The following is a 26,726-nucleotide window of genomic DNA, read 5'->3' on the forward strand; positions in this document are numbered from 1 at the left end:
AAACAAGGGACTCGTGAACAACCACAAAACAAACAAAAAATGACAACCGCTCAGCTGGAGGACGCGTTTACCAGTGCGGAGCGGAGAGGAGCGCAGTGTGATGGAGTGACATCCTTTCAGAATCACAGGTAATAAAATACCTTTTTGGCTGCTCTTTCTCTGACATAATTGTGAGACTTCGTGGCTTGCAAGTCGGTACGCGCCTCTCCTCTTCCGAAATGAGCAGGTCCACCGCACATGTGGGCAGCTCCTGTTGCAGAAGGGCTGGTAGCCATAGCAACGAGGAGATTGACAGTCGCCCAGTCAATCAGAGCACTCGGTCCGAATGGAATAATGAGCTGTGTTTATTGCAGCCCTGAGAGGACCACAGACACTCTATTTTTATAAACTCCTTTTCAGAGTACTTACATTTAGATACGTATTCTATATAGACAGTTTAAACAAATTTGGCAAAAAGTGTTTTAGAAATACATTGCCTACCCCACCTTTAAAAATCAAGCCTTTGTAATTTGTCTTGTATTTTGTATTTGTATTTTGTCTTGTGGTCTAGGCTATTTAACATCTGTTATGTGAAAAAGCTTTTTCAGGGCAGTACTAAATAGAAATAATGTTTTTATGATCCTTCTTATTAAAAAATAAATAAAATAACATTTGGGAGATTCTGCAAGGTGTTTGTAAACTTGTGACTAAAGTGTAAAATGTAACAAAAATCATAACATTATTAGAAGCCAAAATGTTGCTATATGGTTATCACATTCTCATGTTGCTATGGATACTATGTCAATCATCGCAATTTCATGACTCACAGGACTAAACTTTAGCGGATTCACTCCCAGTGTCCTACATTTAAATGCAGTTATCACTCTTTATAATTTACAGTGTGAACATAACCACTGGTCCTCTAAAAGCACGAAAAACAAAACTATTTTTTAGATTGTCAATAGGGCTCCCTTTAAAGGATAACTAAACCCCTGGTCAGAGCCTGACTCCACCCACTGGCAATATTTGAAAAATGCTGGAAAAGTGGGCAGAGCCCTGCGGAGGGGGGCGTGCACCTGAGACGCATCTCTCTGTAGGCAAGGGCGTGTTTAGCTGGCACCCTCTGACGTCAGAGGGTACCACAGCTACAAATAGGAAAATTCAACTGCAGTAGCCACCGTTCAACCTAAAGAGAGCAGTACTCAGAAGTTTTTACACCATATATTGTAGAATTAAAACACATTAAACCCAAATGTCAAAAAATGTACTCGAATCAATGAACAGCATTTATGCAGGTCCATTCTTACAGATCATTAACTAAAAAAGGGTTGTTTTAGTGTTTAGTTACCCTCTAAGCCATCACTCACTTATCGCATTCTACACTCTCACTAAAACTCTCGTCATAACACTGAAGTTGTCCACACTGCACAGTGAATCTCTTATTTACATCACGTATAGCCTTTGTTGTTTATGAGCCGATTTGCAAAAGTATAAAGCTTGCGCTGATTCAGAACATTGATTTTGAGCGAATTCTCCCGCTCCACATGGTGACTCTAAAACACCTCTGATTGGCCACTGCGTTCATGAACTCAATATACACATGTCTGCGATTGGCTACAATGCTCAATGCTGGAACAACACAAGAAGTTTGGTTTATTTTTTGAATAATAATATTGTGTCCTCCAGTGCCCGGACTCGACTGTACTTGGAACATTTTCCGACAAATTCACCCGAGTGTGTGACAAGTCCGAGTTCATTCAAAATTGGAATCGAGTCCGAGTTTGAGTACCCCAACTCTACCAGATATATGTTCATGCTTAATATGTCCTGCCCCATTACATACATATTTTGTTTTAGTCTAGTTATCTGTGTCGGCAGTGGGTAGTAGACACACCCGTCCTAACTATTTCTATATATCACTTATCCTGCCCGAAAAGACAATTTAAAGATTTAAAGATATATATCCTAAAAACTAATTCTGTCCCACTGATTCACTGCAAATCGTGTGATTTTAGGTCAAGGTTTTGGCTGTGTAAGTCAATGATACCCTCTGTCAGGAAATAGCAATATGGCCACTTGAACATTTCTGGTGTCTTTACCGCCTGCTGGCAGTTTAGAGCACAATGAGCAATCCAGTCGTTTATATACACGTCCTTCTCAAAAAATTAGCATATTGTGATAAAGTTAATTATTTTCCATAATGTAATGATAAAAATTAAACTTTCATATATTTTAGATTCATTGCACACCAACTGAAATATTTCAGGTCTTTTATTGTTTTAATACTGATGATTTTGGCATACAGCTCATGAAAACCCAAAATTCCTGTCTCAAAAAATTAGCATATCATGAAAAGGGTCTCTAAACAAGCTATTAACCTAATCATCTGAATCAACTAATTAATTATAAACACCTGCAAAAGATTCCTGAGGCTTTTAAAAACTCCCAGCCTGTTCATTACTCAAAACCGCAATCATGGGTAAGACTGCCGACCTGACTGCTGTCCAGAAGGCCATCATTGACACCCTCAAGCAAGAGGGTAAGACACAGAAAGAAATTTCTGAACAAATAGGCTGTTCCCAGAGTGCTGTATCAAGGCACCTCAGTGGGAAGTCTGTGGGAAGGAAAAAGTGTGGCAAAAAACGCTGCACAACGAGAAGAGGTGACCAGACCCTGAGGAAGATTGTGGAGAAGGACCGATTCCAGACCTTGGGGGACCTGCGGAAGCAGTGGACTGAGTCTGGAGTAGAAACATCCAGAGCCACCGTGCACAGGCGTGTGCAGGAAATGGGCTACAGGTGCCGCATTCCCCAGGTCAAGACACTTTTGAGCCAGAAACAGCGGCAGAAGCGCCTGACCTGGGCTACAGAGAAGCAGCACTGGACTGTTGCTCAGTTTTGCATGTCATTCGGAAATCAAGGTGCCAAAAGTCTGGAGGAAGACTGGGGAGAAGGAAATGCCAAAATGCCTGAAGTCCAGTGTCAAGTACCCACAGTCAGTGATGGTCTGGGGTGCCATGTCAGCCGCTGGTGTTAGTGCACTGTGTTTTATCAAGGGCAGGGCCAATGCAGCTAGCTATCAGGAGATTTTGGAGCACTTCATGCTTCCATCTGCTGAAAAGCTTTATGGAGTGCCAAAACCACTGGTAAATGGTTTACTGACCATGGTATTACTGTGCTCAATTGGCCTGCCAACTCTCCTGACCTGAACCCCATAGAGAATCTGTGGGATATTGTGAAGAGAAAGTTGAGAGACGCAAGACCCAACACTCTGGATGAGCTTAAGGCTGCTATCGAAGCATCCTGGGCCTCCATAACACCTCAGCAGTGCCACAGGCTGATTGCCTCCATGCCACGCCGCATTGAAGCAGTCATTTCTGCAAAAGGATTCCCGACCAAGTATTGACTATTGTGTGCATAACTGAACATAATTATTTGAAGGTTGCCTTTTTTTTTTTTTTTATTAAAAACACTTCTTTTATTGGTCGGATGAAATATGCTAATTTTTTGAGACAAGAATTTTGGGTTTTCATGAGCTGTATGCCAAAATCATCAGTATTAAAACAATAAAACAACTGAAATATTTCAGTTGGTGTGCAATGAATCTAAAATATATGAAAGTTTAATTTTTATCATTACATTATGGAAAATAATGAACTTTATCACAATATGCTAATTTTTTGAGAAGGACCCTGTAGATCCATGTCTGTATTCCAATATAATCAGAATAGTTGTGGCTAAAACCAGAAGTGAGTCAAAACTAAATGGAAAAAGATTAACTTACATCTTCCTCTACTAGGTTATGACAGTCTAACAAGTATTTGTTGTTTTATTCAGTTAACTTCATTGTTTGTTTTGAGGTTGTACAGTGAGTTTCTGAAGAAGGTGGGCTATAAGGTGTAACGTGCATGACTTTTGTATTTATTTTCTAACAAATGACTAAACTTTAAAAGTAATACTGAATTGCCCAATGCCGATCACATGCTTTATAGCTGATGCAAGTGGCCCGGTGGTATCGCAGCATCAAAAGCTAATTTAGAACATGCTTTTGAAAGGTCAGGGCCCAGTTATGAAAGCCATCGCCCTTAAACAAACTTTAGCTATAAACACTCTGACGCCAGTTAATTGTTGGTTTCTCTCTCTCTCCATCTCTCTCAGCCTTTCTCTTTATCTCTCTCCATCTCTCTCTCTCTCTCTCTCTCTCTCTCTCTCTCTCTCTCTCTCTCTCTCTCTCTCTCTCTCTCTCTCTCTCTCTCTCTCTCTATCTCTCTCTCTCTCCCTTTCTCTAATTATGATGATCTGAATGCAGCTTTTCTGCTTGTACTGAGAGAGCAATAAAAAGAGAGAAGTGAGGGGTTGCGTATGGGATCCATTAGTTTGTTTATTAAAAGTCGTTCTCTCCTCTCCAAAGCACTGAACCACAGATCTCTGCATGGGCCTGCAGACCCAGATGCAACACTGAAATGAGAGGATCATACTGTTTTACATTAACTTAAATGCAAAAATGTATATTGTCCTTGATATTATCATAGTTTTTGGACGTGTATTATGGTGCTGCCATGGTGTTCTGTGACGTCCCTTGGAATGTCATGGAAGATTCCAAAGGCAGCAATCTCAGTAATTTCCCTTATAAAAAAGAAGTGCACTTTAGCATACCTTTCAAAAGAATACTATAACAGAAATAAAAAAAGAATATACTTAAGTGTGAATTCAATCTAATGTTTTTGGACCCTTAAATGTTTTTTGCAATTAAATGAAAATGTATTATAGTTTAAATGTATATTGAATTAAATAAACTGAAATTTAGAGAAGGTTTTGACCCACTTAAGTAGTACTTAATATGAAATTATTTATATTTCATTTCAGAAGTACTTGCCTTTGAAATATTATAAAATTGTATCATGTACTTTACTTGTGCTTTAGTATGTTAGTCAACATAAGTGAAAAAACGTTATGGCAGCCACATGCACCTTCATGGTGGAGGGGGACATCTGTCCCTCCAACCTCTCTTGCAGGAAGGAAAGCACTGTCCCAACTGTGCATCTTTGTGGGTCTTCCCCTCAGGAAGAACACCAATTAGCGAACAGACTCCACTTCAAAGCATAGGCCCACCTCATAAAGGGGGCTCTAGCCTGAGTCATAGTGTCTATCACCGGTGATGAAAGCCCACTCAAGTATTTCTCGTCCTGTCCTGTCCATACTTGGAGATTCCAGAGGTCTGGGCACGGGTGCCAGATTTTTCCCTGCCCCTGAGAAAGAAGGATCCTCCGAGGGATTCACCGAAACCTCCGCTTGGCCAGCAACACAGCTAGCAACTCAAGCCACTTGTAATGCCAGCGTAGACAAGGTCCTGTCCAGTAGCCGAGGATGCGTACCCATTGCATAAGGCACCCTACCCTGACTTGGACGTATCTGTTGTGACAACAACGTTCCTGGCCACTTGTTCTAGGGGAACTCCTGCCCATAGAAATGTAAGGTCTTTTCAAGGGCTGAACGTATGATTGGGTCACATAGCCGAGTCTGTTTTTCCTGATGAGCCAGCGCGATGGGTTGGAAAGCACTAACCAGGCTTCCAAACTCTGCATGAGTGACATCAGAGGAGCAATCATGTTTGACATAATATGCAGTGGGGTGGCAAAGCGAAGCATGTTGGGAAGCATCGCATCACATATCGAAACTGTGGAAGTGGGTGTACTGGAACACCTACCTTGCTCCATGAACCCCAACTGGAACCAGCCGATGACAGGTAAGGAGGCTGCGCAGAGTTTGGGTGTTGACCTGTGCAGAGTTTGGGTGTGTCGCAACCAGGCACGAGGAGACGAGAAACTTACGACAAAAATGTCCGAGCTGCAGACTGTGTGAACCAGGGAGTGAAGAAGCTGCATTCATGGGGTTCTTAGCGCTCACCTGACGAACAGGCTGCTTCACTTTCCGGGTGTTGTTTGCGGACAGAGGCGGACACCTTCGACGAAGAGCAAACAGACCGTGGGACCTCTGTGTGAATCACACCGAGGCCAGATGTGTGTCTGCTTCTTAACTGCCGAGAACTGCTGGGCAAAGTTCCTGGACCACCATAGGAGACATCTACTGGCCGAGAGACCACACTGTGACCTTTGTCGCTTGTAGAGCAAAGTCAGAGGCTGAGTGCAGCTCCTGCATCGATCTTGGCTCAGAAATATCCTTGTGCAGATCATTTTTTTTAATGTCTTGGCTTGCAGGGTGGCCATGGCATGCAGGGTGGAGGCAGCTTGCCCAGCAGAGCTGCAAGCCTTTGCAGTTAGAGACGGGGGTCTAGGACGATTCTGACAAGCGGCAGTGTCTTGTGGGCATACATGCACCGCAAATACATGCTTCATCTGTTGAACCTCCTTGTACCCCCTGGCTGCCACACCGTCGAGGGTAGTGAGGGCGTAAAAGTTTGTGAAGCGGGACCTGGAAATAAAAGGTGCCTTCCATGACTTTGTGAGCTCTTCATGCACCTCCAAGAAGAAAGGCACTGGGGCGGGGTGTGGCTGTGAGCCCCTCTCCGAACACAGATACCAATCATCCAGCTGTGAATGCTTGGGACAGGGTGGGGGATTCCACTCCAGCCCACTGCTCACGGCAGCCAGGGAAAGCATGGCTGCCAAATCTGTGTCAAACTCAGACTGAACTATCACACCCAAGTGGAAGCCCAGCCGAGTCTTCAGCATCGGAGGGCATAAGCGATCGAAAAGTTCGTCCTCATCTGGAGCCAGGAATGAGAAATTTGGCACACAATGAAACAAGCCGCCTAACTCATCCAGGACCTCCACTAGATGCAACGTGCAAAATGAGGAAAAGGAGATCCATGGGGATTTACCCAGCGGAAAAGCTCCTATTATTGTCCTCATGTCACCCTCAGCACTTGACGCTGTGACCTTGTCCACAGCAGAAGGACGGGTATGGGGAGCGACTGAAGTTACTCTAGCCAGGAAAGAGACATGCAACCGGAATGTTGCCATGGCCATGTTCTTGCAATGAGAAAATTAACCATCTACGAACACTACCTCTGCTTATGTCTGACCCAAACCCAAAAGGCAGAGATCGTGGCCGTCCAAGGACAAGAAATATAAACCACATCCAGAAACACACAGGTGGAAAGGCATCTTTAAAAGGACTTCTCTGTCTGTGTTTGCTCTTTTAGGGAAACCTGCTATTTTATTTCTGAATCACCCAAGGGAACTCTCTGCACTTATCTGTACTTTAGAGAGGGGAGAGAGACCACTTAAATGTGCCATGTACACCAGGTTCAACAGAAGGTTCACTTGTGTAGAGTGACTGCATACACAACAAGAGCGATGACATCTCAGATCATTATCTAGTCTCGTGTAAACTTAATTTAGGCAAGGCTGCAAAGCCGACTCCGTTTTACAAATATGTTATACCTATCACTTCTGCCACTAAAGATTGCTTTATAAATAATCTTCCTGATCAGTTTCATCATCTCAGCATCCCAGATAGTTTAGAACTCGATATTGCGAAAGAAACTTTTAACTCTCTCTCTTCCAGCACTTTAGAGACAGTTGCTCCTTTGCGCTTAAAGAAGTTTAAAGAAAATAGTCCGACGCCATGGTACAACGAGCTCACTCAGGCCCTTAAGAGAGCAGCCAGAAAAATGGAGCGCAACTGGAAGAAAACAAAACATTCTTTTAAACAAAACATTATTTTGCATTTCATGGAATGAGAGCACGATTGCACACAGAGAGGCCTTAAAGACTGCTAGATCTGTTTATTTTTCAACCCTATTAGAAGAAAATAAACAAAATCCTAGGTATTTATTTGAAACAGTGGCTAAACTAACAAAAAATAAAGCTTCAAGCCCAGATGTTTCCAAGCAGCACAGCAGTAATCTAAAAGCATTCATTGCTATAGGAGAGGGTGAATTTTTATAAACTCGTTAAATCATCTAAATCGACAACATGTATGTTAGACCCTATACCGACTCAACTATTGAAAGAGATGCTTCCAGAGGTCATAGATCCTCTACTTAATATCATTAATTCATCTTTGTCATTAGGATACCAACCAAAAACTTTTAAGCTGGCTATGATTAAACCGCTTTTTTTAATCTAAAAAATATATCCAAATTACGTCATATGCTCTCAATTAAAAATGCATGACATAATAAAATTCATGACATCAAGGCTAGATTATTGTAATGCTCTACTGGGTGGTTGCCCTGCATGTTTAATAAATAAACTACAGCTGGTCCAAAATGCAGCCGCAGTGGCCAGAGGAGAACTGGCCCCCTGACTGAGCCTGGGTTTTCTCGAGGTTATTTTCTCCATTCTGTCACCTGATGGAGTTTTGGTTCCTTGCCACTGTCGCCTTTTTCGCCTTTCTTCGCCTTTGTCACCATTGGCTTTTGGCTTGCTTAGTTGGGGACATTTAATTTTATATTTAACAATATTATTACAACATTATTTTCCTGTTATCTCTGTAAAGCTGCTTTAAAACAATCTGTATTGTAAAAACCGCTATATAAATAAAGGTGACGACTTCTGAATGTGAATGAGTGTTTATTTCGGCAGCGCGATTTCATGTTGTCGTGTTCTGTGTGGACACGTAGTCCTTGGGAGCTCTCATTGGCTGCGTGTTTGTGTCATGTTTTGTTTGAGCACTTGTTTTTTGTCATTTTGCTGTGAGCACATGGCTTGTCATGTTTGCTTCTCTGTGCAATGTGGTCTCCTGTCTATTGTCTAGCCCCGCACTTCATGTTATCTGATTATTGGTTCATTTGCCCCACCTGTCCTCCTTCGTTACCTGCTTTGTTATTCTCCTTGTGTTTTCAGTTCTGTGCCAGATCATTTCCGAATTTACCCATTGTATCTAGCCCTGCGGAGACTAGAATTGCAGTTTCCAGCCCTGCCTTGCCTGCCCAGTCCTGCTGCCAGTCTTTTTTTCCCCCCATGGGTTAGTTTTTGTTTTATTTTGTTATTAAATAAAACTGTTTTGCATCGTTTTTGCATCGTTTCTGCATCTTGATTCCTCGACTCATCCCTTAACCCAAACCTGACAGTTTGAGGGCCCTAAGTGCAACCTCTAGTATCAGTCATCAACACAATGTCAAAGTGACAGGCAAATAGAGAACAGTTAATTTGACATTATTACAAAGTGCACTTTTTAAATTATACTTAAGTGTACTCTCTTTAAAGGGATAGTTCACCCCAAAATGTTGTCATCATTTACTCACCCTAAAGTTGTTCCAAACCTATATGAGTTTATTTCTTCTGTTGAGCACAAAAGAAAATATTTTGAAGAATGTTGACGGTAGCCATTAGCTAAAGTATTTTTTCCTTCTATGGAAGTCAATGTACTACTGTCAACTGTTTGATTATCAATTTCTTTTTTTTAAATATCTTATTTTCTGTTCAACAGAAGAAAGAAACTCATTTGGAACAACTTAAGGCTGAGTAACTGATGACAAAAATTTTATTTTTGGGTGAATTAACCCTTTAAGTACAAAAAGTGACCTTTTATTTCATTAATAAAACACATCTGAGTCTGAAATACTAACCCCTAACCCTACCCTTAGTATAGAACTGGTAGCACATACTGACAGATCCATCCATTATTATTGAAATCATGAAGACAGAATTTATCTTGACAGGTGACTGCATGGCGGGGTTAGCACTTAACAGGTTTGGGGGGGAAATCACATGTATGACACCACATTTTCACAAAGCTATCATTTGAGGTAATTTGCTGGGCCATTATTCATTTTCATATTTCTCATAACTCATAAAGACTGAATACTTTTCAGTCCTGGTACAACAAAATTAAGAGCAAATCATGTTTTGAGTTCTTGTTATTTCACAAAGAATACTGAAAAATATAGTTTTGGAAAAAATATGCTTTTTGTAGCCAGATTCTATTGTTTTATGACATAAACCACCAACTGATCCATGCTAAACCAGCCAAAACTTGACCGGTATATTCAAGGGGATTAAAATTATACTAATTTGTTTCCACTATTATTCTGAACACTGGGGGTTATTATTCTGAAGTTGGGGGTTAAAGAAAATCCAAAGATTCCCTCAGTGCTATTCACTCAGCTCATAAATACAATCATTCCGACATGACTTGAAGGCAGCAATTGTCCACGTTGAAATAAAATTCAGTTAAATACCATGCAGAAAATGACTTTTTATAAGAAACATATCCAATGTTATACAATTTCTAATATTGCCTCGGAGGTTGGACTATTGCTACTGGCAGCGGCTCCAATAAAGTGATGTCTAAAAAGACTTTTCCTGTTATCTTTCGTCTGTCTGAATATCTCTACAATGTTATGACTTAATAATTTCATCAGGAAAAGCCGCCGCATGCATTATCTCTGACATACAATCTCGCACATCCTTGGATAAAAGATTTCACGATAATCTGCACAGTTACCCTACATAACCACAGGCGCTTGTAGCGTAATGTACTGCAATGTATCACGTCAGATTTGCTGTCACGATCAGTCCCCAAAAAGCATGCATTAGATGAAATTAGCCTCGTTTGACCGTTTCTTTCTTTTAGATAATGTGCTAGATTATCTTTAAAACATTGACTACAAAAGCAAGTTTATTCATATGCTGGAGTTTTCTCTGCAGCTTGTGTCAGGATTATTTACTTTTGCTGTTTTATATTTTGGTTCAGCCACTGGCCATCAGATCGTACCCTCGACTTGATGTGCTTGAGGTTATTCCTCTAAACACACGCTCCAGCACCACTGCACATGTGGTCACCAGACCAGAGGATGATAGCTCACAAAATTGGATTAGCCTGTAAAATCGCAGATATTAATCTATAGGAAGATCTCCAGATTGGATAAAAGACAGAGGGCTGCTTTCAGTCATTTGGGGTAAGATGTGTGTGGTCTGAAGGGGTAATTGGGCTCGCTCCAGGACTGTGTCCAGAGGTCCAAGCTGACTGTGACATGGCGCTGTTTGTGTGTCCTGCTCACTGATCCGCTTTAATTGGTCGTCATTAAACCCCACATTAACCAATTGAGGGGTTGCAAGAGTGGGCACCAGACCGTGGCAGGGAACGGCGTGTTTTGCTTGATTTGAATTACACAACTGTAGGGCCACAAGCTGTATTCCTGCAGACAGTAAATGTTTACAACATAACCAATTAGGTTTATATCAATAAGAAAATTAGAGACTAGAGATTCTGTAACGGACAGCCATACATATTTTTTTAAAAAAACAACATTTGAACGGCCGTTTGAGTGTTTTGTGGATGTGCAAGTGTATTTCATCATAGTTTATCATATGGATGCAATAGTTTACTGGAGGCATTGTTCCAAATCAAAGCTATAAATATAAATTTGCTTATATAGAGATGAGGGCAAAGCTATCGACAGATGACTTCCAGGGCCTTAGCAGTTGAATTGTGTTCTTGTTGTATTTCTAATGAATAGATTTTCCAAATCATTCTAAAACATAGCAGGAAAAAATTTGTTCAGCATACTTCATTTAAGTAATCAGTTAAAATCTGCAATATTTCATGCAGCTAAAAAGTAAATATAGCTTTACCTTCATGGATGTTGATCAACCTCAGTTGATCAATGACATTCACCATTTGTATGATTTTGTTTTCGTCTAACAAATAAACATTGATTAGATTATTGTAATTAAAATCTTACTTAAATGACTTTCTTCTAGATCTGCTGTACTTCCAAAACAATCTTTCTTGCATTAAAGGAGTAGTTCACTTTTTAAAAAACTTTTGCTGATAATTTACTCACCCCCATGTCATCCAAGATGTCCATGTCTTTTTTTCTTCAGTCGAAAAGAAATTAAGGTTTTTGATGAAAACATTCTAGGATTTTTCTCCATATAATGGACTTCATTGGGTACCAAACGGTCCAAGGTCCAAATGACAGTTTCAGTGCAGCTTCAAATGGCTTTAAACGACACCAGACGATGCATAAGGGTCTTATCTTGCGGTCTTATAATGCTTATAATATCTCATAATGCTCGCCTCGCTCTGTTCTGTGATGCGCGTTCGTGACTCTTCTGTTCGAACTCGTTCATCAAAATGAACAAATCTTTTTTCGAGTCATTTCGTTTGTTGAATGAACGAAATGACTCGAAAAAAGATTCGTTCATTTTGATGAACGAGTTCGAACAGGAGAGTCACGAACGTGCATCGCAGAACAGAGGAAGGCGAGCATTTTTGCTTATAAAACTTAAACTTTTTTATTTATTTTTGAAATGACCGATCGTTTCGCAAGATAAGACCCTTATGCATCGTCTGGTGTCGTTTAAAGCCATTTGAAGCTGCACTGAAACTGTCATTTGGACCTTGGACCGTTTGGTACCCTATGAAGTCCATTATATGGAAATAAATCCTAGAATGTTTTCATCAAAAACCTTAATTTCTTTTCGACTGAAGAAAGAAAGACATGGACATCTTGGATGACATGGGGGTGAGTAAATTATCAGCAAAAGTTTTTAAAAAAGTGAACTACTCCTTTAATTTCCTGTTATGACTGTAAAGCTGCTTTGAAACAATTTGTATTGTAAAAAGCGCTATATAAATGAAGGTGACTTGACTTGACTTGACTTGACTAGAGGTTTTAAAAAAACAGTATTCAAGATTGATATTCAGTAATATTATCCAATTACTGTAACTGCACTGACACTATCAGATGTCAACAAAATTTCAACTTACTTGAGAAACAATCTTTATTATGGAAGCTTGTTTTCCAACACTCAATAAAAAAATGAAAAAGGTAATTGCAATTCTTTTGCGTGTTTATGCCTCATAATTCTGAGAAAAAATGCAAGAAAAAGTAAAAATTGCGAGTTTATATCCTGCAATTGTGACTCTTTTTTTTCTCTAAATTCTCACAATTCTGAGAAAAAAAGTAGCAATTATGAGATGTATAGTCACAATTGCCAGGGGAAAAAAGTCTGAATTGTGAGATAAAAAGTCGCATTTATCTTTCATATTTTTTTTATTTCTTAGCCGAAACAAGCTTCCATACTACAGTATATTGTATAAAGTGCTATATAAATATATATGTGACTTAACAAAATAATTTATAGACAATGTATAGAATAATAGAAATGATAAAAAAATCATGCTAAAATTGGATAACAGATTTACAAATTTGACAAAATGTTATATATATATATATATATATATATATATATATATATTTTTTTTTTTTTTTTTTTTTTTTTCTACAATGAATTAAATATCACATCATTTTCGAATGATTTTAGTGCTAAGATGAGAAGGTCAAAACCTCTGAGGTGGGTCATTTTAAGAGAGCGTGGAATGTCCAAAACACAGACATTTATTGACTGTGGGTGTCATTTTAATTTTAGATAATAATATAATAATAATTTCTAACTCTAGTGCAGTTCTAATACTTAAGAATATAGTAATATATCACCAAATTTGAAGCCAATAAACAGAAAATGCAAAAGCGTACAGTTTGATGGCCAGCCATTTACATAGAGAGCCCGTTGAAACACAACAGGACTGTGTCATCTTTGTCCCATGTATCTCACATGTCATGACCCAGCGACTGGAGCTGTCGGATAGTGATTGAAAGCCGCCACACTTGAGAGCATCAGACCCGTGCTTCTCTTGAAGTAATGAGCTGACCCAGAGAGCAGGCTGCCTTTGAGCTGAGGCCAAGCCATCTGAATCCACTCTGCCCAAATGAGAGCTTAGCTTTCAAAGCAGATCTGCCGAAAGACCGACCCCAGCAACGTGTGAGTGAATGAGGGGGAAGGGATACATCATTTCAGTGCATGAAATTTGTATTGTCATCATGATTGCATCTGAACATTACGATTTACGGTTGTAAATCCAGCCATGCTGATTAAACACAAATTCATTGGTTGAGTTTTGTAGGTGTGAGCTATTGAAGTAGTACCGAATACTGCCTCGTGCAATGGAAAAATGTGTGAGTCAGCAGATTTTAGTTTTTTTCACTAACGTAAAAGTGGTAAACCAACTGACTGGTGATGTGATTGGTCAACTGCAGAGATAATAGTGCCTGAAAAATGATTTCATAACACAAGGGGCCTAATTTATAAAACACCGGATTTGATCCAATACCAAAAGTAAGGAGCAACTCTGGCTTTATAAAGGTAAAAACTGACATGAAAAACACCAGCATAAGCCAACTGAAGAACATTCATACACATTTTTTATGCTCATACATACAATACAATATGCATTCATATTGTTATATGTGCAAATGAGCAACTGCTTTGTAATTATTATGTCACTGAAATTGATTAATTGATTAATCATATATTAATTGATCAATCATATATCCCAGCAAGCAATTTTGCATTTTAAAAGATGTTTAATAGCCGTCCAAACACAGTCCAGACGTCTAGGCTAAAACAAGGCAAAATTTTGTCTGTCAGTGAAAATTTAACGTCTAAACCATCCCCCTAGAATATACTAGTCATTATTTAGATAACAAAGAAATGAAATGAATGAAGAAATGAAACCAAACACCTTGTAATCACTGTTTACTTTCCTTACATGAGGAAAATCATACATCTCGTAAGTTATTTTGGCAAAAACGACATGTAACCAAATTCAAAGGTTATTTTGGTTAGAAGTGGGTTATTCATAGCCGGACTATATCGGGTCTAGTTAACCCAGATGGTGAAATGACAGCTATTGCTTGAAATTTGAATTAAAATTGTAGATGCATTTAGGAACTTTTTGTGTTATCATAATATATCCGTAGGAACATTTTGGAAATTGGCATACTTCAAATTTAGGATCATTCTACGCACATCATTATGAATGAGGCTCAAACATTCATGTTGCAGGCTCACCTCTTTCTAATCTTAAAGGCATAGTTCACTCAAAAATAAAACTTTTGTTGTCAATTACTAACCTTCATGTTGTTTCAAACCTTGATTTCAGTACATCAATAGTACATTGTGACTTTAACGTATATTACTGCCACCTACTGGAGTGGAGTGTAAAGCAATAGCCATAAAATTGCTTAAATATAGGTTTTCACGAAAACCGATCAGAACACTTGTAAAATGTTCAGGAAGTCACATTAGACTCTTGGATGCTCTACTAAAGACCCTCTGTAGTGAAAATCAAACTTTAATGTTGTTTATATGTCTATGTGGTGTTTTTTACTGTAATATGCTTTAAGACAAACCATGTGCAAATATATAAGTCAACACCATTGCTGACTTTTTTCTCTTTAAAACTGCAGTGAACCAAAGACAGACTCACAAACACGGTTTGAAATTGCTGGTGTTTCTGACGTCACAAACTACCTTGTAACCAATCAGGTCAACATGTGATCATCAACGAGTAGATCTCTGGGCTGGTGTGAGGGAGTGGAGGCAGGGCTCATTTACATATTCATAGAGTTGCGTATGATAAATGATGCAAGGGTGTAGAGTTACATTCAAGCTACTGTATTTTAAGGCATGAAGATTTTTTTCAAGGAAAAAACTTTTAAATATGTAATTTTGGTTACCAAATATGAGTTTTAGGGGATACAATTAATGACTCCATGGGGACTTTAAATGTTAAAGTTAGTTGCGTTGATGACAGAATTTTCATATTTGGATGAACTATGAAAACCAACATTTCAAGCATACAAAACTTGGCTTCAGAATTTTGGGAAATACAACTGTCAAGTTCACAGTTCCTGAATAAACACCAAGAGGGTTAACAAACTGTTTCTAGAGACCATATAAACTGCCCTTCGCATTTTCATCACACATTAACACCTTTTCCAAGACATCTGACATGTATTATCCGAGATGGCAATCTTTTTGCAAATGCTAAAAACTCATCCCAAATTTCCAGCTCTCATTAAGAGGTGTCATGCTATTCCACATGTGAAACCCAAAGTCATCACAATGAGCATAAATTATCACAATTGAATCAACAGGCTTATGGGCAGAGCCCATAAAGGGAGATGCTTTCGCTCAGTCCGCCTGCACAGCAGAGCGCTTCAGATGTGGTCTGGCTCCTAGTTCACACGCTGAACTCAATCCGCGCATTACACTCATATATCTCCAAACAAGAGGGACGCAGGAAATTCAAGCACTCTGCTTTTTCGTGTTGACGTACATCAAGGTCTGCCAAACGATGTAGACCACATAAGGCATCTGTTGTGCCGTGATGCTCATCTCATCATTACTAGGATGACTGATGAATGTGACGAGCCCCAAAACAAATCAATTCTCACTCGCATTGCTCGCTTGGCCTCTCAGGGCTGTGAAGTTTCCATATTCTTGTAGTCTAACACTTTTGAAAAATTAGCAAAAGATTTGTCGTCACAGTCAGAGTGTTGAGATTTCTATAGAGGCTTTCGAGGCTGTCGAGATAATGAGAGGCAGTCAAGTACCAGCGGATATAAGAACTAAGGACGCTTCGCCATATGGTTTACATCACTCTCATTTTATTATTATTTCTGCTTCTTTTCCCTTTTATAAAGAGAGACCCAAAAGATAGAGACCACACTTCTAATGATTAAATGTAATCAAATTTCTGACAATGATTTGTTTGTACAAATGCTCAGATTTTCTTGCCTCCATTGAAGATGCTCTCTAAAACATTCAAATCATGTTGGATAATCATGTTGCTTTTTTATTACTAAAGCAAAAGATTGAATGTCATTTTCTTTCATTTCTTTTTTCTCCATTTGTAATGTTTTTACGTAATGGAAATTAAATGAAATGTTGGGTTACACTTTATTTTGATGGTCCACATAAGACATTCTACTAAATAAGTAACTTTGCAGAGACATGTCTAACACTTTCAAGTATAGACTATATATTATTACTATTACTATTAGGTGTGTGTGTGTGTGTGTGTGTGTGTGTGTGTGTGTGTGTGTGTGTGTGTGTGTGTGTGTGTGTGTGTGTGTGTGTGTGTGTGTGTGTGTGTGTGTGTGTGTGTGTGTGTGTGTGTGTGTGTGTGTGTGTGTGTGTGTGTGTGTGTGTGTGTGTGTTATTGCTAAAATTAAATCCTTGAGGTTCTTATGGGGTTTGTCCAGGTACAGTTAATGCACTTTTCTTGTAGCACATGTTGGAAATATTAGCTTTTTGCTACCATCAAAATGGCAAATTCTCAAATTTCCCACACTTTACAGAGCATTCCTCACTGAAACACAGACTTAAAGACATGTAAGGGTACATTTACACGACAACGTTGGCCTAAAAACGGAAAAAAACATTCCTTTGTCCACATCCATTGTGTTTTTCACGTACAGACGGCAATGTTGCAAAAACAATCCCAGTTCACAAGAAACCATGAAAACGTGTAAAAAGACAATATTATTCATGCCAGGCCAGTAGTTGGCCCTGTCACTTTGTAAAGAAACATAATGCACCTTTAGACTGAACACGTAATACGCATGCGCTTGACGTCGCCATTTTCATAAATTAAAATTTTTGTAATTCACAGTTTCGATTTCAAAAACTTGCCCTTTAAAACCCGTTTTCAAAAGCTTGCTTTTTTAGGCCCCCAAAATGCTGTTGTCATGTAAATGAACAGCCAAAACAGTTGAAAACGGTGTCGTGCAAACAACCCCACTTGAGAACAACCCCACAGATTTTGCTCCATATGTCCCCTTGTTTCATAAATACAACCTATACCAGATATCAAGACCTCAGTACATGATCTTTCAAATGTGTTTTTTTTTTATTTTTTTTTACATAAATAAGTCCTTTCTTCCTGTATTTCCTTTCCATTTTCTTTGCTATTTATGTTTAACCCCATTGGTCTTGTTACGTATTCATTTCGTACTTTCTTCCACCTTCTTCCGCCCCCCGCACACACACACACGCAGGCAGGTGTCACACCCACGCTCTGGCAGCCGGGTAGATAAAGTGAGCTCGCTTCCTGTGTGAGGTTAAACTCTGTGCCTGCACAGTGCTAACCACAGCCAGTTGTCTTCAACGCTGGTCTGGGAACAGTATCACCTCAGCCAAATCCAGACTTTAACCACTACAGCAGGTCACAGATCAGCGTGCGGGGGTAACATCGAACAACATCTAACAACATCCCCATACGTCGGCAGAGATACGTGTGTGGTTAGACGCCCAGGTGCTCCTCAGAGCGAGATGCTTTGAGAACCTCCGTAAGTCTCTGGTCTCATGTGTAATCAGTTCAGATGTCATTTTCGAGGGTTGAGGTATTGCCGTTGAGACCGTGGTTTTGGGTTGTAATAGTTTGCGTTCCTTCGCCCCTGCAAAGGTGACCTGTTATCAGCGAGCAGCTTTGTAAAAGAGCGCTTCTATTTACATGACCTGCTTTGAAATTACCAAGGCGGGTTTTTATCAAGGGTTATGAAGTAATATTTTATAAAAAATGTAATCAGTAATATGTTTGTGCTGAATGGAGAATTGCTTTTCCATGACCATATTGGTGAAGGTGAAGGGTTTTTCACGCTTTCAAAAACTGCCTTTATGCCATCGTGTAGCTGAGAGCTAGATTATAATCCTTTCTTGAATGCGTTTTCATTTTAATTAAATGAACTGAACTTGTATCAAGAGTGTTATTGAGTTACTTAAAACAGACACACACACACACACACACACACACACACACACACACACACACACACACACACAACCACTGCTCAGACATGGGACTGACAGGTCTGCTGCATCCCACCACAATGAGAATAAATTCTGCTTAATATCAGTGATTTCAGGTTGGACCCCCTTTGCCTTCAGAACTGCATTAATTCTTCATGGCAGAGATTCAACAAGGTGCTGGAAACATTCCTCAGAGATTTTGTTCCATTTTGGCATCACACAGTTGCTGCAGATTTGTCAACTGTTGAATGGTACCCCAAACTTTTGAATGGTAGTGTCATCTACTGACGAACAGCAGCATTTAACTAAATATTTTGCCATACGAACGAACCACATATGTGGTACATGAATCGTTTAGTTCACTTTAAGGAATCAGATTTCCAACTTCACAAATGGGAGAATTGACAGTTTAGGAGTTTGCTTACTTATAAAGCTAGAAACACTCTACAGTGTGACACGAAATGTTGGGAAAAGTAGCTTGTTAAGCTACAGTATTTTGAAAAAATAAATAAGCTAAAAAAAAACTGAAAAAAACAATTTTAGCAGCATGGCTACTTTCAGTTAGCTACTCCCAAATACTGATAACTACTGTTTCTGTCAACAACAAAAAAAAAAACACACAAAGCAACCGTTTAGATGGGGGTTGGTGTATGTAAGACTTCTGTTTCATAATGATTAATAGCTTCCCCATTTGGACGGGCCGCAATCAAACCTTGTGAAGACCCTGCAATTGTGGCAAATCAAGTCAGCATCTATTAATAATTTTTCCAGGGTTCCTTTTGGCAGAGGTGCGCGTCCGCCCGCTGTCAGAGAGTGCATGATAGAGCGCCATCTTCATCCGAGCCGGGGCAGGCGTCTGTCACCTTGATAAACAATTCCTACACTAATCTGAATAAAGATCTTCATTTTAGACGTCTGTCTGGCTAGCCTTTATTCATCGTTGTCTCTTTTTCATTGGTGTGTTTATTGTAATGGTCTTTTGTTCTGATGTTTGTGTGGAGGTTTTTAGTATGTAATTACTGGGATTACCTGGATGTTTAAAGTATTTATAGCTGTTTATTTACTAAATATAGTCCCTTCATTTTATGTCACTTCTGCCAATTTAGTGAAAGGACAATGTTTTCTGTGTTTTAATCTAACTGGCAACAACAGCTATACATCTATAAATATCAAAATGCTGAAAATATTTTTACTTTCAATGTTTAGTGCTTGGCTGACAAGTTTATTTTGTTCCCTATAACTTCAAGCTTTATAATCAAATTATAATCAAATATTATGCTACTCTCGCTCAATTTTAAAAAGCAAAAAAATAAAAATAAAATGAACGTAGATACGGCACTGAGGAGGTAAATAACAGTCAATGCAATTGATTATCTGCAAATAAAGCATACATATTTATCCAATAGGTGGTAAAATGGTAATAAAATGGTAATAGAGAAAGTAAGTATACAGTATACAGTAAGGCATTGTTTACACGCATCATTTTCAAAATGATATGAAAAATTAGTGAGAAGGAGAAAAAGAGCCAACTTCACCTTTCCATGAGGTGACAGCAAGTGAATCGACACCTTCAGATTTCCCATTACCTGACACACACATTTTATCACTGCTCAACATAAATGTCTCTGATTGGCCATTGTTTTGACGCGCTCAACATATATGTCTCTGATTGGCCACTGTGTTCACGCACTCAACATATATGTCTCTGATAAATAAGACTGTGTTCACTGTGTTCACACTGTGTTCACACGCTCAATATATATGTCTCTGATTGGCCACTGTGTTCACGCACTCAACATATATGTCTCTGATTGGCCACTGTGTTCACGCACTCAACGTATATGTCTCTGATTGGCCATTGTGTTGACGCGCTTAACATATATGTATCTGATTGTCCATTGTGTTCACGCGCTCAACATATATGTCTCTGATTGGCCATTGTGTTGACGTGCTCAACATATATGTCTCTGATTGGCAGACAGATGCTGTTTGAGGACCCTGTCATCCACCTTCTCACGCATCCCCTGCTGCTCGGTGGAGTCAGGTTAGTGTTGGGCCGCCCTCGGGCCTCTCAAGCTGTGTCCCTGTCCTCCACCTCACTGCTCCACCTCGGGTACGTCTGTGATTCCCTGGCCCCTGGCCCACTTGTGGAAGCCTAAAATGCTTCCCAACCTGTCCAGCTGGCCCCAGACTGTACCATCAGACTCGGCTTGCAATTTATTTTTGCTCGGCTTCCGTCCAAGCTCAGTGATATTCATCATACCTAGGTGTTGAGCAGATATGCTCCTAATAAATTAGTGATATTTAACACAACTAGGTGTTGAGCAATGCTCCTGTCTTGTGTGCGCACATCGCAGTCTACTGGTGAAGGACGCGAGGCAGCCGCTCCCTCCAGCCGATAAGAAGGCAGGCTTCTAAAATAAGCCCGTACTTCGTTGTACCCTAGAGAGGTGAGTCACGACCATCTTGGTCCTTTGTTAATTGAGACGGCCCCTTTTTTGAAAGCCTCCGTTCAATTTGTTACACAGAGATGCATTTCCAAATGCTCCGTCCCCAAGATTGATCTGCAGCGTTGACCTGAGACATGCACTTCAGATCTCTATCCTTCCGCACCACAGGCCATCCTATATGCATGCATTTGAAAGGTGAGAAGTATCAGTACAAAGTCCTACCCTTCAAGGGCTCATAGCCAGTTGGGTCCTCAGGTCAACTGGGAAAGAGTAAACTCGTCCACGGGCTGAGGATCTCTTTTCTAGTTTGGAGATGGATTCGGTCCACCGCATCTCTGAAAAAGAGTATGTGGATGGTTAGTGCTGTATAGAAGTGAGAAAGGGTTCCACTGAAACTCTTCAGAGGCTCCTGGGGCATATGGTAGACGCAACCGCTTGGCTTCCTCCATTTGAAGACTGCTTCAGCACTGACTTAATGGCCGAATCCCGAGGTGGCCGTGGCAGAGCGGCATGCTCCGTGTGAAAGCACCCTGGCCTGCTGCCAAACCCTCAGTCCATAATAGACCTTTTGTTTCTCCGGGCCAATGGCTCCTAGAACAAGTGTCCATCAATACCAGCTGAGGGGCCCCGTACAAAGGGCATGCTGTAACGGAGGTCTGGGGGACCCTCTGACTGAATTTGGAATCCATTGCCTCGAGTTGTTTGCAGTTCACCTTGCTTTGAAACACCGCTGCTCAGTGAGCATGTACTGTTCTGAAAAGACAACATGGCGACCGCTGAGCTACGCTTCCCTCGCACGTTGGGCTGTCTCCTCCACCTCAAAATGATGTTGCCTCTGTTTTGACGCACATCAGGATGCACTGGATACAAATCCGTGGGAAGTACGACTTGATCGTCAAGTTCCTGAGGGGAGCAAGGAGACTGAATCTGCCTTGCATCCCTCTCTTTACCCTCTTGGGACTTGTCTCTATTGCTACCGCACTGCAGAGACCTCCCTTGAGCCCTGTAGGCAGTGAGTTAAAAATCCTGTTTTTAGAGAAACAGTTCTGCTTGCTTGTTCTCTATCTAGAGGGTAGAGACTTGCACTCATTTTCGGTCAATGAATCAAATTCGGTCAACCGTCCCATCTCCGCCTCAAAAGAATGCGGGGGATCAGGAGGCTTATGTCTAGGCGCTGGAAGTTGGCAGCACTAGTGGCGTTTTAATTGGGATCCCAATCAGTCGACATGATAGGCTCCCTGGCGTGATCCCAATCAGTCGACACGTGGACTACGTCTCCGTTCCCTCCTTCAGGGAACGAGGGTTACATACGTAACTGAGACGTTATCTCTGTAAAGCTGCTTTGAAACAATCTGCATTGTAAAAGCGCTATATAAATAAGGGTGACTTGACTTGACTTGACTTGATTGGCCATTGTGTTCACATGCTCAACATATACAGGTCCTTCTCAAAAAATTAGCATATTGTGATAAAGTTCATTATTTTCCATAATGTAATGATAAAAATTAAACTTTCATATATTTTAGATTCATTGCACACCAACTGAAATATTTCAGGTCTTTTATTGTTTTAATACTGATCATTTTGGCATACAGCTCATGAAAACCCAAAATTCCTATCTCAAAAAATTAGCATATCATGAAAAGGGTCTCTAAACGAGCTATTAACCTAATCATCTGAATCAACTAATTAACTCTAAACACCTGCAAAAGATTCCTGAGGCTTTTAAAAACTCCCAGCCTGTTTCTTTACTCAAAACCGCAATCATGGGTAAGACTGCCGACCTGACTGCTGTCCAGAAGGCCATCATTGACACCCTCAAGGAAGAGGGTAAGACACAGAAAGAAATTTCTGAACAAATAGGCTGTTCCCAGAGTTCTGTATCAAGGCACCTCAGTGGGAAGTCTGTGGGAAGGAAAAAGTGTGGCAAAAAACGGTGCACAATGAGAAGAGGTGACCGGACCCTGAGGAAGATTGTGGCGAAGGACCGATTCCAGACCTTGGGGGACCTGCGGAAGCAGTGGACTGAGTCTGGAGTAGAAACATCCAGAGCCACCGTGCACAGGCGTGTGCAGGAAATGGGCTACAGTTGCCGCATTCCCCAGGTCAAACCACTTTTGAACCAGAAACAGCGGCAGAAGCGCCTGACCTGAGCTACAGAGAAGCAGCACTGGACTGTTGCTCAGTGGTCCAAAGTACTTTTTTCGGATGAAAGCAAATTTTGCATGTCATTCGGAAATCAAGTTGCCAGAGTCTGGAGGAAGACTGGGGAGAAGGAATTGCCAAAATGCCTGAAGTCCAGTGTCAAGTACCCACAGTCAGTGATGGTCTGGGGTGCCATGTCAGCTGCTGGTGTTGGTCCACTGTGTTTTATCAAGGGCAGGGTCAATGCAGCTAGCTATCAGGAGATTTTGGAGCACTTCATGCTTCCATCTGCTGAAAAGCTTTATGGAGATGAAGATTTCATTTTTCAGCACGACCTGGCACCTGCTCACAGTGCCAAAACCACTGGTAAAGGGTTTACTGACCATGGTATGACTGTGCTCAATTGGCCTGCCAACTCTCCTGACCTGAACCCCATAGAGAATCTGTGGGATATTGTGAAGAGAAAGTTGAGAGACGCAAGACCCAACACTCTGGATGAGCTTAAGGCCGCTATCGAAGCATCCTGGGCCTCCATAACACCTCAGCAGTGCCACAGGCTGATTGCCTCCATGCCACGCCGCATTGAAACAGTCATTTCTGCAAAAGGATTCCCGACCAAGTATTGAGTGCATAACTGAACATAATTATTTGAAGGTTGACTTTTTTTGTATTAAAAACACTTATTTTATTGGTCGGATGAAATATGCTAATTTTTTGAGATAGGAATTTTGGGTTTTCATGAGCTGTATGCCAAAACCATCAGTATTAAAACAATAAAAGACCTGAAATATTTCAGTTGGTGTGCAATGAATCTAAAATATATGAAAGATTAATTTTTATCATTACATTATGGAAAATAATGAACTTTATCACAATATGCTAATTTTTTGAAAAGGACCTGTATGTCTCTGATTGGCTACAATGATCAACGCTTCAAAAACTATGTTGTATCTGACGCTCTTCATCAAGCGCTTACACAGATAAACGCAGGAGATTTTAAAAACAGGCGTCTATCAGCGGATCCCTAATATATCCGCTGATAGACAGATCCACTGATAGATGCCACTTTCAAATGCTCCATTTGTATCTGTGTAAGCGCTCGATGTTTTTGAAGCATTGATCAGTGTAGCCAATCAGAGACATATATGTTAAGAGTGTGAATAAAATGGCCAATCAGAGGTGTTTAAGAATCCATTCAATAGCATTAAAAATGCTAGAGGGGAATGCTGGTATTGTCACATTTTGAAATTGGGAGTGCTGGAATCGTCACATTTTTAAACATTTCAGTACTTTTGACAACTCTAATATATATATATATACACGCACAAACACATTCCATTGTCTCATTCCCCATTTTTTTCTGATGCACAAGCTCAAACTACAAAACTGCATAACGGTATAAGAAAACACATACATTTCCAGTGCTGCCCATTTATAGCTCAAAAAGCTATAATCATAAAGAACAGATGTTTTAATATAACTGACTCTACTCACGGCATCCCATATGCAAATTCTGTTCAACATGCAAAAAGTCAATTGACAAAATATAGAAATTGCTTTATGCATATTAAAGACACTTGTCATCAGGATGTCACATAAAGCGTGGAAGGACAAGAGGCAGCGTCCCTCTGAGGCCTTTTTCCTCTCAAAAGTATCAAATTAGATTGAGGGAAATGGCCCTGCGTCGGCATGCAAAGCAGAGCGTTTTGGTGTGCTGTTTTGCATATAAAAAAATGGGGGACCATGTCAATGGCGTACAATATACAGAAAAATTGGTCATTCAGAATCGGAATGAAAATGACACTTTAGCGCAAACAAGAAATGGAGCTGTTGCACCGTGAGAATTAGAGCCGTTAAAATGTCACGCCTTTCAGGTGTCCAGATATATGGTTGAAGGAGATGCTGAGGGGGGAATGGTAAGTGATGATGAAGGTGACATATTATCGTTTGGGAAAACACGCCTGGCCGGAATACATTGTCTTTCGGTGGTCTACGATCTGTACCCAATCACCTACGTCGCTAAACAAGAGAAGGTGACGCCGAGGGGAAGGCCGCGTTAGGATTGCGCTGTGTTGAAGTGCTTGAATTGGTTCCATATTTTTAAAAATCACTCTCACCTCTCATTTAAAGGGTTCATGGCAATCATTCCAACTCAAGTCATAATTCATGAGTCTGTTTTCCTTTTTGGCACTTGTTCGTCTTTGTGTGGAAGTAAATGATAGCCATTCTCCAGACAGGAGACTAAATGACCCCTAACACCTACTTTGTGTTTTAAATGAGTCACTGTGGCAATTTGCCTGTTCAAATGGACATTACTGCGATGTAATGCCAAGCTCAACAACACTGGCTGCCCTGTTCATGCTGAGCCAATCATCATTTGGACGTTCAGGGGTCGTAGAACAGAACAGGGCGAAATAGAGATATTATTTGCAGGCTGCGCGTGTGTTCTGCGTGTATGCAAGCGAGGCGGAAATAAAGGGCTTCTAAATGTAATAATCCATATTCAGTGCATTTTAAAGTGTGTCAGCACAACATTGGCAAATCTGCGAGACTGAGTGCAGGTCTATGGTCTGCTAATCTCACGGGTCCACCCATTCTGAGACCACAGCCCGAGGGCTGACAAATGACCTTAATGAAATTGGACAATTCAGCACACATGCATAAAAAGGGACCTTAAATATTGATGGGGTAGATTAAGCTAGTCCTGGATATTCTGACGTTTAATATTTTAAGTACCTGACCGTCTCCATCTGAAAAATTGAGCTGAGTATAATTGTCTGGTTTAAGTTTTTGTTAACTGCGGTTAGTGGACGTGGTGCACTTGATAGTATGTTGATATGTTACAAGATTCATCTCTACGACAAAAAAAAAATTTGCATTTGGTTCCATGATTATTCCTTAAAATCACCGCAAGGCATATTGGATTAAATTAAAGCAATAGATTTGCGGCAGAACAAGAGCGTTTTATTACAAACCTTCATCAAATGATCCACATACAAGCAAGATCATTTTAACATTCAAAATGATTTACTTACAGTCCTTCATAACAAAGATCCATAAGCCTTGTGATCTTCAGCTACTACTTCAGCAGCTATAGTACCTTTGATATAAAACCTATTCATTTCATACAAATACTGTATACTCATTTCTTTAGATATTTGCAGTTATTTTCTCATTTTCTAAAGGAATGTACAGTACAAATGCAGTTAAAGTGCATTTATAGGGAGGCATCTTCAATGAATTGGGTTCAAAACATAAGATGTTTATTCTTTTCTCCCAAATAATTGAAGGAATAGATTCCTATTATTATTTACTCCTGTCATCAACTTCATGTTACCTATGTAACTTCTTGGGTGCATCTTTTTTCTGTGGAACGAAAACAACACACACACACACACACACGTATTTAGATAATGTTCTGGTTGCTGTTTTCCATGCAATAACAATGAATGAACTGGAACTTTTAAGCTTCAACAAGGATGCAAAAACATGCACAACTTTTTTATAATAGCATTATAGTATAATAGTATTATAAAAGCATTCCAGAGTCATATACTAGTTTTATATGAGCAAAACAT

The sequence above is a fragment of the Siphateles boraxobius genome, unplaced genomic scaffold, assembly GCF_051911475.1.
Source record: "Siphateles boraxobius isolate OS27281-9 unplaced genomic scaffold, OSU_SipBor_1 8, whole genome shotgun sequence".
NCBI classification, from domain to species: domain Eukaryota; kingdom Metazoa; phylum Chordata; class Actinopteri; order Cypriniformes; family Leuciscidae; genus Siphateles; species Siphateles boraxobius.